This window comes from Manduca sexta, chromosome 23 (assembly GCF_014839805.1).
Source record: "Manduca sexta isolate Smith_Timp_Sample1 chromosome 23, JHU_Msex_v1.0, whole genome shotgun sequence".
Classification (NCBI taxonomy): Eukaryota; Metazoa; Arthropoda; class Insecta; order Lepidoptera; family Sphingidae; genus Manduca; species Manduca sexta.
In genome coordinates, this window is record NC_051137.1 from 1,941,287 (window position 1) to 1,954,680 (window position 13,394).

Sequence of the window (13,394 nt, forward strand, 5' to 3'; positions counted from 1 at the left end):
TATAAACTATTTGTTCAAAATCTGAACTAAAATGGCAACCAAAACGTCACTGTTATAACTTATTTATTCACTTGAACAACAAATAATTTTACTTATTTGACTAACATTTTTCATTCAAATCCAGGCTTACACTTAGACTCGAGGTCTTATATCATGACCACCTCCGTACACAACCACAAGCTGTCAATATTGACCATACTAGTCATGAATGGATTGCAGTTCAATTCCGTTGAACACAGTGAGTCCGGAACGCCAAATCTAGTATATATATATAGATGCATTAAAATAAACGTGAAATTCAAAATATATAATTTGTGAATCGGTCTCAAGATGTCGCCGTCGCTCGGGCAAGAGACGCGCCCGTCACGGCTCAGTGGCCGACACGACACACGTGTCGCAACACGCTTATCTACACCTGCATTAAATGGAACTTATCTTTCTTACATTTCGCTTCGGTGTTTTCGAAATTCAGGTGTCTTGGAAATTCTAGACTTTGAATCCGGTTGGCTTTTGTCTTTGGTAAAAGTATTTTTGTAGATAGTAATGGCGAAAGCTGAATTTTCCTAAAAGGAACCCATCACAACATATAGTTATATGCGGGAATGTAGTCTGCAAATCGTTCTAATGATAATTAGATTTTACTTAAAGGCAAGCTGGCAGAAGTACAATATTGCTTCTGTGAATATTAGACGGTTCGTTCAAATATATTGCTAAACTAATCTACAGTTGCTTAATTGACAGTAATTGCTTCAACTAAATTGATTAGTTCAACAATTGACAGTTACATAAATAATTATTTTGAAGTGTGATATATTATTGTCAGTTAATGAACTAGTAATAATGTTTTGTAAATGTTAGAACTGAATGCATTAAAGAGGATATGTTTTTGAGTATTTTATAGTCTAATTTATTGATACACTGAACCGATTTTGCAAATTCTTTTACTAACAGGAAGCTATATTACTCTTGAGTACTATAGGCTTTTTATCCTGGGAAAAGCCGGTTTAAACCTAAGTAAGTATAAAGGTGGACTTTTGTGCTGGAAAAACTTTTTCAAGCGGTCGGAGCCGCGGACTAAAGCTATTTATTAAGTAGTAAATTATTGTTGTCGAAAAATATACGTTTTAAAAATAGAATGCTTTTGAGTTAATCGGAACGATAGCATTAAATCAATTTGTTAGATTCCTATTCGGTATTTTTTTTCTCACTCGCACGCCCATACAGATTAGCGCTGACGTCATAGTTTATGTTTACATTTCGGTTTTTTGATAAATTTAAAAAGCGTAATTTTTCCGTAACCATAATACAAAATTGAGTCAATACTATTCAAATACAAAACTTGCTAAAATATCTTTTTGAGTTACCCACATTTTGGGTTCAAAGAATTTTATTTTCGCGTTCCTTTTAACCCTACAAGAAGGGGAAGACAGAGAGTTTTAACCCTCCAGAGCCAAGCCTCTTGATACGGTATCGGTGTGAGGACCGGTCCTCGGGGCCCTGTGAGTGGAATATTTTCCTGATTCGAACGTGGCTTGAATGCAAAAGGGTTATGACAGATCATTTTTTTACAAAGTGTCCGCGAAGTTTTAATTTGTGGATACTCTCTGAGGAAATATTTGTGTATGTAAAAAAAGGTTGTAAAATATGGTCTTTTAGTGATTCTGGATGCTGGTGATGAATTATACATGTATTGTGTCCCAGTGGTAATTTCAGAAAGGTAAAGGATATGTAAGTAAAATGTTTTATGTTTTTTTTTGTAGACCTTAATTCGGATCTTTCAATTCAATAGAATATAATGAATTAAATGGAAACCGAAAACAGATACACAATTAATTATATACAAAAAATGGTAATTCCTATTCCTTCTAAATGCTTTCGAAACCCTTTAACTAATTTTTATTTAATATTAAACTTTATTTTTTCGAAATTATGAAAACGTTTCGTTCTGTTAAACTTTAATATATTAAATAAACTGTTATCTACCGTGTAAAGTTTAAAAGTTTCTTAAAACAATATATTTTGTAAATTGCGATATTCCCCAAAAATGGCTCAAATATTTTATATCTAATCATAAAACAGATAATATTTACGTCACAATATTCGGGTAAAGAATCTTTTAAGTTTTTATACGAGAAACGCACGCGACAATTGACATTATTTTACTAAAATACTAAAAGTGAAAACAGGGCATTATTTTTGATATGGAGTGTAATACAATTTTTTTATTATACTTAATTCATCTGTTGGTTATATGATGTATAAATAGTAGCAACATAATCCAAATTTTGAATTACAGAGTTCTTCATGTAAACATTGGTGAGACCTATAGAATCTTATTATATTTTGTTGTAATTGTATTTTTTTAAATTGATTTATATGACGTGACGAGCTTGCCGTTTGCTTTGTAACACCATCCAACACCTTGAATTGCAAAGTAATGTTTGGTATTTGACTGCGCTCGCCATCCTGAGCCGTGAGATGTTAAGTCTCATTATGTCCAGTAGTTACACTGGCTGCCTCTTGGCTATGCTTGGCTTTACACTGACACAATGTTTTTCAGACCTAGAGAAATCAGTGACTACACACTGCTGCCTGGCGACAGAACTTCATATTTCGGTAGCATCTACCCAGGCGGACTCGCCCATATGAGAAACCTACCGTCAGTGCTGGACCTAACACAAGATGTTAAAACGTGGCGTTCCGGAATCAGCTTATATATATTCGGTTCCAACAGGCCGGCATGATTGTGTCAACTACCGAGGGGTGATAATTTCTCGTCAGTCTACATTCTATAGGACCCTACTCCAATTACCATCAGATGCAGCGTGGTCACTTTACCGCGCACTAAAAAAATCATTCATTTGTGACCAGTGTTTGGGATTGACCGTATATAAAAAAAAAACGAGTGGGGACCACGTACCGACAAGCACAGAATTGGACGTCCATCTACAAGATGGACAGACGGTTTTATAAAGGTTTCAGGAACATGCTGGGAGCAGGTTGCTTTGGCTGGTCCGTCCGGAAGTCTTTAGGGGAGACCTATGTTCAGCCATGAAATTAACGTGGCTGATGATGATATGAGATAGCTTTTTTAATATCAACAGACAGAAATCGGTAGTCTGCGTTCGCCGTTAAGTGATAAATCCTAAGATCATTATGTTCTCCCGTCTCAAGTCTAGATAATACCAGTTGAAACACTCCAATCCTCGATAACGCTTGATATTTTTTTAATGGGTACTAGAGATGTCAAATACTTAACCATTTAAAGTTTGATATTTTTGTATCAATTTGGAATTCAATATTTACACAATGTTTTTAAGTTATGAATAATTTAAGGATATAACTTTCTATTACTGTAGTAGCCTTTATTATAAATCATCTATAACCAATGTTTAGCTGATTTAAAGAAGTACGGGTTAATGTTGCCAATGAATTATTAAACGATTTTGATAGTATTGAGTATTTGTTTGAACTGAAAAAAGATTATAGTCATTTTGTTTCAGTGTGATATGTGGAGTCCGGTACCATGCAGTGTTTTTACTTGAACTGGCGGAGTTATTTTTTTATTTTTATTGCTTTGAATGGTGAGACGAGCTTGCCCTTCGTCTGATGGTAAGCGATACGACCGACCAAAAACAGTAAAAACACCATCCAACACCTTGAATTACAAAGTATTATTTGGTATTTCACTACGCTCGCCATCCTGATACGTGAGATGTTAAGTCTTTGTATATGTCCAGTAGTTCCACTGACTACAGTGTAAATATATTATAATGAAGTTGTCTGAGCAGTCGTTTAAGCCGATTGTCCACAGCCAACTAAATAAAATTTAGCTTAGCTCGCATAGTTGAGCCAGTTTTTCATACATGTGTCTACCCCCAACTATGCCGCATTAGTAGACGAACAGTGTGGCCCGAGTTCTCTCTTTTCGTCTACTAATGACTCTCCAGGACCAAGGATTGTAATCGCTTCCAATAGGTCCACCTGGAAATCAAAATTAAACTACTTTTCGGATTCTAAAAAACCGCGATAGAATCCGAAAAGTAGTTTAATTTTAATGTCTAACATTCGCGTAAACATAGGAAATCTTTGGCGGAGGCTCATGTTCAGCAATGGGCATCCAGCGGCTGATGATTGTAATCATTTCGTAAAATGAACAATCAAAACCTTATATTTGGTGTGACATTAATCTAACAAAATACATTAAAGAACTACGTTTCTAAATTATCTTTTTTCAGAATATCTTCGATTATTTCGTGTTTGTCGCGACAGGTCCATCGGTGAATTTATTTTAATTTGAACCAGTCTCGATGGCGTCTAGACACTTACAAATTATTTTTATAGTGTAACGTCAGTCAACTAGACGAGGTATAATGAAATGTGTTTTAAAAATGATTTATTTGCACTTTTTTCTTAACATTTTAAATACAGATTTACCTTTATTTCGCAAATAATTCTGTTTATATATCTAGTTGATATATTTATACGCAGATTCATTTTTTTCTGAATGGCGGAGAGTTATAGTTTCTAGATTTGATCTTATATTTTCTGATGTGCCTGGATATGCTTTTTTTAGTTTTGTTTTTGGTTATCCGGAGTAAATACATTCTTTACCACAAAGCAGCTTCAAGGGGGGCAAATATATTGTATTTACCCTTCTTACGACCCGGCGTTAATCAACCCGAAAAGATTAATTACATTAAACATCGTGGGGCCGGACGGAGTGTTGCCTGGGTATTCATAATGTAGACCATATTATCATTAATACTTAAAAAATATAATACATAATCATATTATTAGGTGTATTGTGGTACAAATCAAACAGATAACAAGCATTGTATCAAAAGACAATACTCAAGAGTCTATAACCTGGCACGTATTTACAATAATTCGCGGCATAACTGCAAAGCGGGTTTAATAACAACGTGGTGTGGCGGGAGCACGTTTTGCAACTTCGCTAGTCGTGTACGCTTATTATAGCGGTAGGAATGTTTAGAAACGATGTGAGGTATATGGTAGGTGAGAGAATTTTTTTAAAGAGAAAAATTATATTGTTTTTCTGATATTAGGTTAGGTATTCACGAGTATGCGTAAAGCAATTAAGAATAAGTTTATTTGTATATGAGTTTTGTTATGTTGGTACCATGAAGGGTCAAAATATTGTGAATTTGAATTTGAATTCAAGTAGATATATGACTGATTTATTTATGAAAAAATAAATGTAATTCAAAGTATTATATCTGGCTGGTTTCTAAATAAAGTTTTTCCCGAGATATTCGTGATGAAAATGTGTGACACTCTGAAGTATGTTTGTTTGTGAATTCTGTCAATCAGCAATAGGCCGGCTAAGGCCTAATCCCTCTCAGTAGAGGAGGCCCGTGCCCAACAGTGGGATATTATATAATATTGGGCTGGTATTATATTAAATGGTCAAATGTAGTTATTTTACTAATACTACCTAGTTTCAGGTGCGACTGAGCGGTTATGTTAGGACCGTCTGTTTATTAACAGTTATATTGTATTACATTTGATTGGAAGATATTTTTATGTCTTTCGCTTAAGGTTGAGTATTCATGATTATTTTGGCATAAACACGCTGATGATTTTAAACCTCAAGTGACCTAATTGCCAATATAATGTAATCTGTTGTAAAAGGCATTTCATAACATACTAGGTTCGTTGACCTCGGATGGATGAGGTTAATTGCAAAGCTTTTGAACAAGTAAATGAAATTACGTCTAAGTTACTAAAGGCGTTCGCCACTTCAGCGAAGTTGTATCTGAAACAGTGAGGGAGTTGGCGCGAAAAATTTTACCTCAATTTTAAAGTAATTTTTAGGTCAAATTAAATTTTAAATTATGTATTTAAAAATATTTTAGTGCAAGCTTTGCTTCTGAATGCCTGACCTGAAAAGATGTATTAAGAAACTTGGTTATCGAATTGGGGAAATAATTTGAAGATAACGTCAAAATAAATGTTTACACGTTTGATATTGCATTAGTATTTGAAACCACATACTCATTTTTAGCGCTGCTAACATTGTGCCAAAAGTCATCCAGGAATAAAGAATATTTTAATCAAAAATCTTACTTACTTTTCTTTTTTATCAATATGTAGTTTAATACAAATATGGCGTATCTGTATGTGTATTGCTGACTGAAAGTATGATGTTGCCGCGGCGACGAATTCTCTTAAAGTAGTAGTAGTGGCATTAGGGCGTGTAAAATTACTTTTTATTCATATTTATTGTTTTAATATCACGTTTTCTTATTTTACATATACAATTTCAATTACTCATTGTAATATATCATTTTGAAGAAGAATTAGTATGTGGTTTCATTTATTAACGCAATGTCAATGTGACCCTGTATAATAAAAGGAACAGCACACCGCGTTCCTGTCATTCGTTTAGTGATCTAATTTCGACATCCAGCATAAACAATAATTTATTTTAATGTTATAATTGAATAATATGTAATCATCAGGATTGTTTTGTACACTCTCATATCATAGAACACAAACAAGTCTTACTAACTATAAGACCGTCCATTCCAAAAGCAGGCTTAAGCTCATATTGCATTATAAAAGCAAGCGTAAGCCCATAATATATGCCGCAATATTCTGCCCCAAATTTTAAACCCGCTTTAAAAACTCGGCCGACAATCTTGGATCCTTAGCCGCGGGCCGAAAAAAAGTAATTCAAGTAGCAACCGAGAGCGTGGAATGAAAAAAGTTCGTCCGTACAAGTGGATCTGGGTGTTTGTCGAGTGCTTGACGGATCAGGGTTCCTTGATGTCGGTCACAGTGACGTATTACAACGTTACTTAGGGTTGTATTAGATGCTTTCGGGGATCAGACTGCCTCGGTGGCGCAGTTGTTGCACGCGCGGTACGGTAGCGCTCTGACGTCCTGGGTTCTAATCGGGTAAAGTGATATTTGGGTTTTCCTGTTCAGTGTTAGCCTGGGTTTGGAATTTGTGGTCTGTGGCGATAGGCTCGCCCCCTATCATATCATGGGACGGAACACACTTGGCGAAAAGTGAGTGCTCTGGTTGCGTGTCTGCATACCCCTTCGGGGATAAATGCGTGAAACGTTTGTTTTATTGAGGATCAGGCTGTGTATATCCGGTTCTAACAGGCCGGCATAATTATGTCTATTCGGACTCCACTCCGCTTACCATCAGGTTCAGTGCACCTATAAAAAAAGATCCAGATGTTAGTGCATATGAACAAATAATAATAAATAATAATATCAGCCCTGTATTTGTATACTTGCCCACTGCTGACCACGGGCCTCCTCTACTACTGAAAGGGATTAGGCCTTAGTCCACCACGCTGGCCTAGTGCGGATTGGTAGACTTCACACACCTTCGAAATTCCTATAGAGAACTTCTCAGATGTGCAGGTTTCCTCACGATGTTTTCCTTCACCGTTAAAGCGAACGATAAATTCACAAAGAATACACACATGAATTTTTAGAAAAGTCAGAGGTGTGTGCCCTTGAGATTTGAACCTGCGGACATTCGTCTTGGCAGTCCGTTCCACACCCAACTAGGCTATCGCCGCTTATTGTATGAACAAAATCTTTATAATATTACTAGATTATAATATAGAGTTGAAGTTCGACTTTCTTTGTAACAAATAATCTCATTCTAAAAATTCTATCATTATCGAAATCTCAAAGAATACTATTTTAACGTTTCTGCAAGAAAACACTGACTACATAATTTTAAGCTGTACTGCAAAGGCGTTTCATTAGTTATTAATTAAAGCCCGCCGCAGACGAGCATTCCGCTCTCATTAATTCTAAGTACAGTCTACGGGACGACTTACCATCGATTTTAGGGACAGCGCACACTCAGTAAAATGGGTATACTTAACCTACTTTTCATAATTTTAATATTTCAGCACTTTTTAAAGACTTTTACATAATGAGGGGAGGATAGTGTTTTTGGCTGTATATATCTGAATCTGTAGCCTAACAGAGTTTACAGTTAAATAGGTATAGAAAAAATACTAAATGACGTCACCAAAAAGCTCCTTCGAGCAAGATCATCAAAAACAATTTCCGACTCAATTCCATTATAAAATATTCATAATGTTAAACCAAATAAAAATCTACTTTAAAATCTGGAAAACACAATTCCAAACTTGAAGTGGAAAAGATCGTCAGATAGCACTGTCCGATGCTGGATAAAGACGGCGCTTAATCTTGAGATTTCATGACTGGTCTAAAGCCCGGCTTACATAAAGCTCCGCATTTAAAACTGAGCTTAAACAACGCCTTTATGTGAAAACAGCAGTTTGCATGTATTAAAATTTTATTGTACATCTTACAGTTTAGTTTTTAATGTGTTTATTAAATATGCAATTGATGATAGACTAGTGGAGTGGAACGGACTGCCGAGCGAATGTCAGCATGTTCAAAACCAAAGGGCACACCTCTGGCTTTTCTAAAATTATGTGTGTTTGTGAATTATCGCTTGCAACGGTGAACATCGTGAGGAAACCTGCATGCCTTAGAAATTCTCTATAGGAATCTTGCTGGTGTGTGAGGTCTACCATTGCGCATTAGCTTGGTTTACTAAGGCCTAATCACTCTCTAATAGAAAAGGCATATGCTCAGCAGTGGGACAGTATATAATACTGGGCTGATATTATTATTATAATTCTAAAATAATTGACACTGATGAAGTTTGAGAATATTTTTATTTACATAGTATTTTATCTATTTGTTGATGGTTGAAGAAAAGGCAATGGTCCTTCAGAATTTATTATATTGAAACACGATTACATAGGATTCATTCGTGACAATAAGAGTATAGAGAGCGACTGACTCTATACTGTAACGTATTATTAACAGAATTTTAGCAGAGCCTAGGAAGAGTGCGTGCAAATGATATTGATTTCGGTAATTTATAATATACTAGCTTTTGCTCGCGGCTTCGCCCGCGTGAAGGTGTTTTCCAGGATAAAATTCCACTGTTTGATAAAAGTCTTGCTACATATTTTCCCGGTACTTATAGGTTCAAACTAATTTTATCCCCAATCTATAATTTCAGTTCAATCAGTCGAAAATCTAAGAACATTTATACAAACTTTCATCCCCTATTTTATCCCCTTAAGGGTAGAATTTATCAAAATCCTTTCTTAGGGGATGCCTACGTCATAGTAGCTTTATGCATGGAAAGTCTTAGCCCGATCCGTCCAATGGTTTGGGCTGTTCCTTGATATATCACTGTCAGTCACCTTTGAGTTATATATTATATTAACAACTGAAGTTAGCTAAAATTGAGTTTCTCGAAGCCGACCACTATTTATGTACTATGTATTTTGAGACTATGCAATTTTGTCGCGTTCGCGATTCACTTTCACTTTTGTTGAGTTTCAGAACGCGATATTAGATCCTCCAACGCGCACGCGAATTTGAACTTTATGCAGCGGTAATAAATTACAAATTGACTCTCCATTTTATTTAGAAAACGTTTGTATGGGAAATAGAAAAATGCTGTTTTGAGGATTTTCCCGGTAATTATTCGAATTTTTCTCACCTTTTAAAACTTCCCTAGACCTCCACGAATAATTCAAGACCAAGATAAGATAAATCCGTTCAGCCGTTCTCGAGTTTTAGCGAGACTAACGAACAGCAATTCATTTTTATATATATAGATGATGCAATAAGCAGGTACGGTATGTTATTTTGTATATTTATGGTTTACGGTAGTTATAGCTGAGTTTAGTTTACCGTCCATTCATCGAACAGTATTTTATATGTATACATAACCGTGATTTTATACTCGTTTCAGAATCGAAAGTTTTAAATTCTGTATCAGTAATAAAAAAATACCAATGTAATAAATAAAAAAAATGTTTATAAACATTAATGTTTACGAATAAAAATAAAAACTCGTGGTAATGGAACTAAATTTCATGTACTGCTACGATCACTAACGATCGGTGCAATTCATAACGCGACGTTACTATCATTATCAAACTCGAATGAGTGAAAAATAATAATATCAAAAACTATTTTTTTTATTATCAAAAGTACAATTAATTCACTATATTTTTGGTCTTATGAATTGTTCTAACTAACCACATGTTGGTTCCAAAACGACTATAAAATCGCGGTGTATGTAAACAAAACAAATTAGCTAAAAATAAAAAAAAACTCGCCCTTTTACTCATTTACTAATCAAAAAACTTATTGTAATTAATAATTTTAATATTCCGCGAAAATAAAATAAATAGAAAATATTTTATTATATTAATTCATTGCGTCACTTTTTAATAAATGTATGACTCATTGTTATACATAAGTAATATGTAATCCCAATATTTCTATAATCTGTCGCTGAGCCACTAAACTCAAGCCCCAGAGACTTTAGCGTAATAACCTAACGATCTAAAGGAATTATTCATAAAAATATACCTAAAACCTAGTTACGTATTCCCGGTGCGTTGTGACACTAAAACGTCTAACAAAGGGACAGGACTGGGAATATTCGGGTTACCTTTGCGGGATTACGGTGAAAAAGTTGAATTTTAACAAAAGAGTTTTATACTGTCGTATTTAATAGTACTGACGAAATAAGAAGTCGTTTGTGTGTACTATCAGTGTATAGTTTGGCTAACTAATATTGTGATGGCTTGTAAATAATGATTTCTAATGTTTACGTGAATGTTAGACATTAAAATAAAACTATTTACGGATTTTGTCACACATACACCATCACGAATTTATCTCCGAAGGGGTATGCAGAGGTGCAACCAGGGCACCCACTTTTCACCGAGGGTGTTCCGTCCTAGGATGTGATAGGGGTCGAGCCTATCGCTATAATGGGCACAAATTCCAGACTCCGGGCTGATGTTGAGCAGAAAAACCCAAATATCACTTTACCCGACCCGGGATTCGAACGCAGGACCTCAGAGCGCTGCCGTACCGCGCATACAGTGTAACTACGCCATCGAGGATTTTATCGCGGTTATTTATATTATAATTTTGTCACGAAGTTTCGAAAAATGCAGCCTTCATCGTCACGGGGTGGACTGTGTTGGTCGTCCGCAAGTGAAAGTTACATTATCTACTTACATTTTACAATTATAGAAAATCAATAAGGAATTCAAGGATTAAAGTAAAACAAAGTAGCTAGGGAAAAGAGTAACACACAAATTAATTGTTCATTCCGTTGTAGCCTATAAAAATATTACTTTTTTAAAATAACCTTACCACATACAAACATCAATATCCATCTACATCCCAGACAAAATTCATCAGTTACATCAAAACAACACGCTTTCACGTAAGCTGCGTAGTGTTCAATCCGAAGCTTACAGCTGAATATCGCGTCGAGCAAACGTGATTTTTGCTAAAAGCTCTTAACCTATGGTAAAAGCTGCAAGCGCACCGTATTAGCCTGCGGTCGCACCGCTAAACGTCAAAGGCATAGGTATGGCCTTAAATGAGCTGTAATATCACATTTACTGCGGGGTGGATTTTTTTAAATGTAATTTTTATTGTAAGTGGACGGTCGGTTTGCGGAATATTGAAATGTAAGAAAATTATTAATTTACATTTTCGTGATTTTTGTTAGTTTTTTATCGTATAGTGGTACAGTATATCTAATGCCCCAGGGGGCTAATTCTCTATGCCACATTTTATTTTGACAGTTTGTAACGTTAATGCCATGTTTATGACAATAGAAATTGGTACTGAATACCGTTCCACACATATTTCATGAAGATAACAAGGTCGTGTTACGAGTTTACACTGTCAGACAATAAGGTCCTAGATGATCGACATACTGACATCGTCTTTTTACAATCGTTGGAACGTTTTTCTTTTTGTTAGCATGTGATATTCACATTTTATTTCTCTTTGCATTAATGACTGTATTGTAGTGACACACTGTATGTATTTCATAGAATTTGTATTTTACTGATTTTATATTTTGTACCACATTAGCCTACGTAACCGTAGACCATGCCATAAATATCATAATGTTAAGTAATTTTATATTGGTGACCAATAATATTACCTAAAACTATGATGTAAGAATTGACCACTTCAGAACTTTTATTTGCAACCATTTGAGAGTTAAGTGGAGGATTATGAGCATTTAGAACACAATAATTAGTACCCCTTATCCCCATAGTATAAAGGCATCTTGTCTAACGCCCCTGATATTAAATGACCATTAAAGCTCGTAAAGACACTATGACAAGAATGATTGATGCTCTGTAAATGGATTAGGGACTACGACATACGAACTGCAACTGCTAGCTGTCATTTTGTTCTCTATAAGAGTACTGCAACAGATCTGGCTCATTCACGCTGTAGATTGTCGACAAATATTGTGTCTACGGCGTGACTCTGCCACATGGAATTACAAAAAATAATACAAGCACACATCGCTTTATCCCCGAGGGGGTAAAGCAGAGCTGCAACTAGGGTTACCACTTTACATTAAGTGTCTTCTGTTCCACGATGTATTTTTTTTTTATATCTTTGAATAACGAGATGAGTTTGTCGTTCACCTGATGGTAAACGATACGACCGCCCATAAATAGTATAAACATCATCCAACATCTTGAATTACAAAGTATTGTTTGGTATTCCACTGCGCCACCATCCTGAGAAATGAGATGTTAAGTCTTATTATGTCCAGTAGTTACACTGGCTATAATTTCCTTTAAAGCAGAACACAACAATTAATACACACTGCTGCTTGACAGAAATAGACATTGCGGTGGTACCTACCCAGGCGGACTCTCACATATGAGAGACCTACCACCTAATTTTGCACATCAACAAACTTTATTATGCAACGGTACAAAAAAATAGAAACAAATAAAATCGGGGTCACAGCAACGCACTTGAGTGAGGGTCCATCAGTCCCGCAGCACGACAGAAAAGTACGCCAGCACCAAATTGCATAGTCAGTCACCGCGGTACAAAGCAAAACGTTGCCTGTCATCCATTTTAAAATCTGTCGGAAAAGTGTGACACCACTGTGTGTGCGGACTTGATTCTAATATTTTTTATTTATTATACCAGCCTGCAGTGGCGCAACATGAAAGAAAATCCGATTTAACATACATATAGGTACTAATGATAGTTAGATTGACTTATCATAAGCGCAACTATGTATGTCTACGTGATGAATAAAGGTTTTATTTATGTGATTTAGGTACTAGTTCGAGACGATGTTCCTGTGGGGCATGCTTTTGATTTCATCAATTGCCTCATAATATCAGCTCTGTATGTTAGGTCGACGGCTGGGCACAGGCTTCATTTACTTCTGAGAGGGTTTAGACATTAATCCACTACTCTAGACTATTATGGAGTTGCTATATCGTTTCTTTTTATTGACTTATTATTGTAAATGTGGTGTT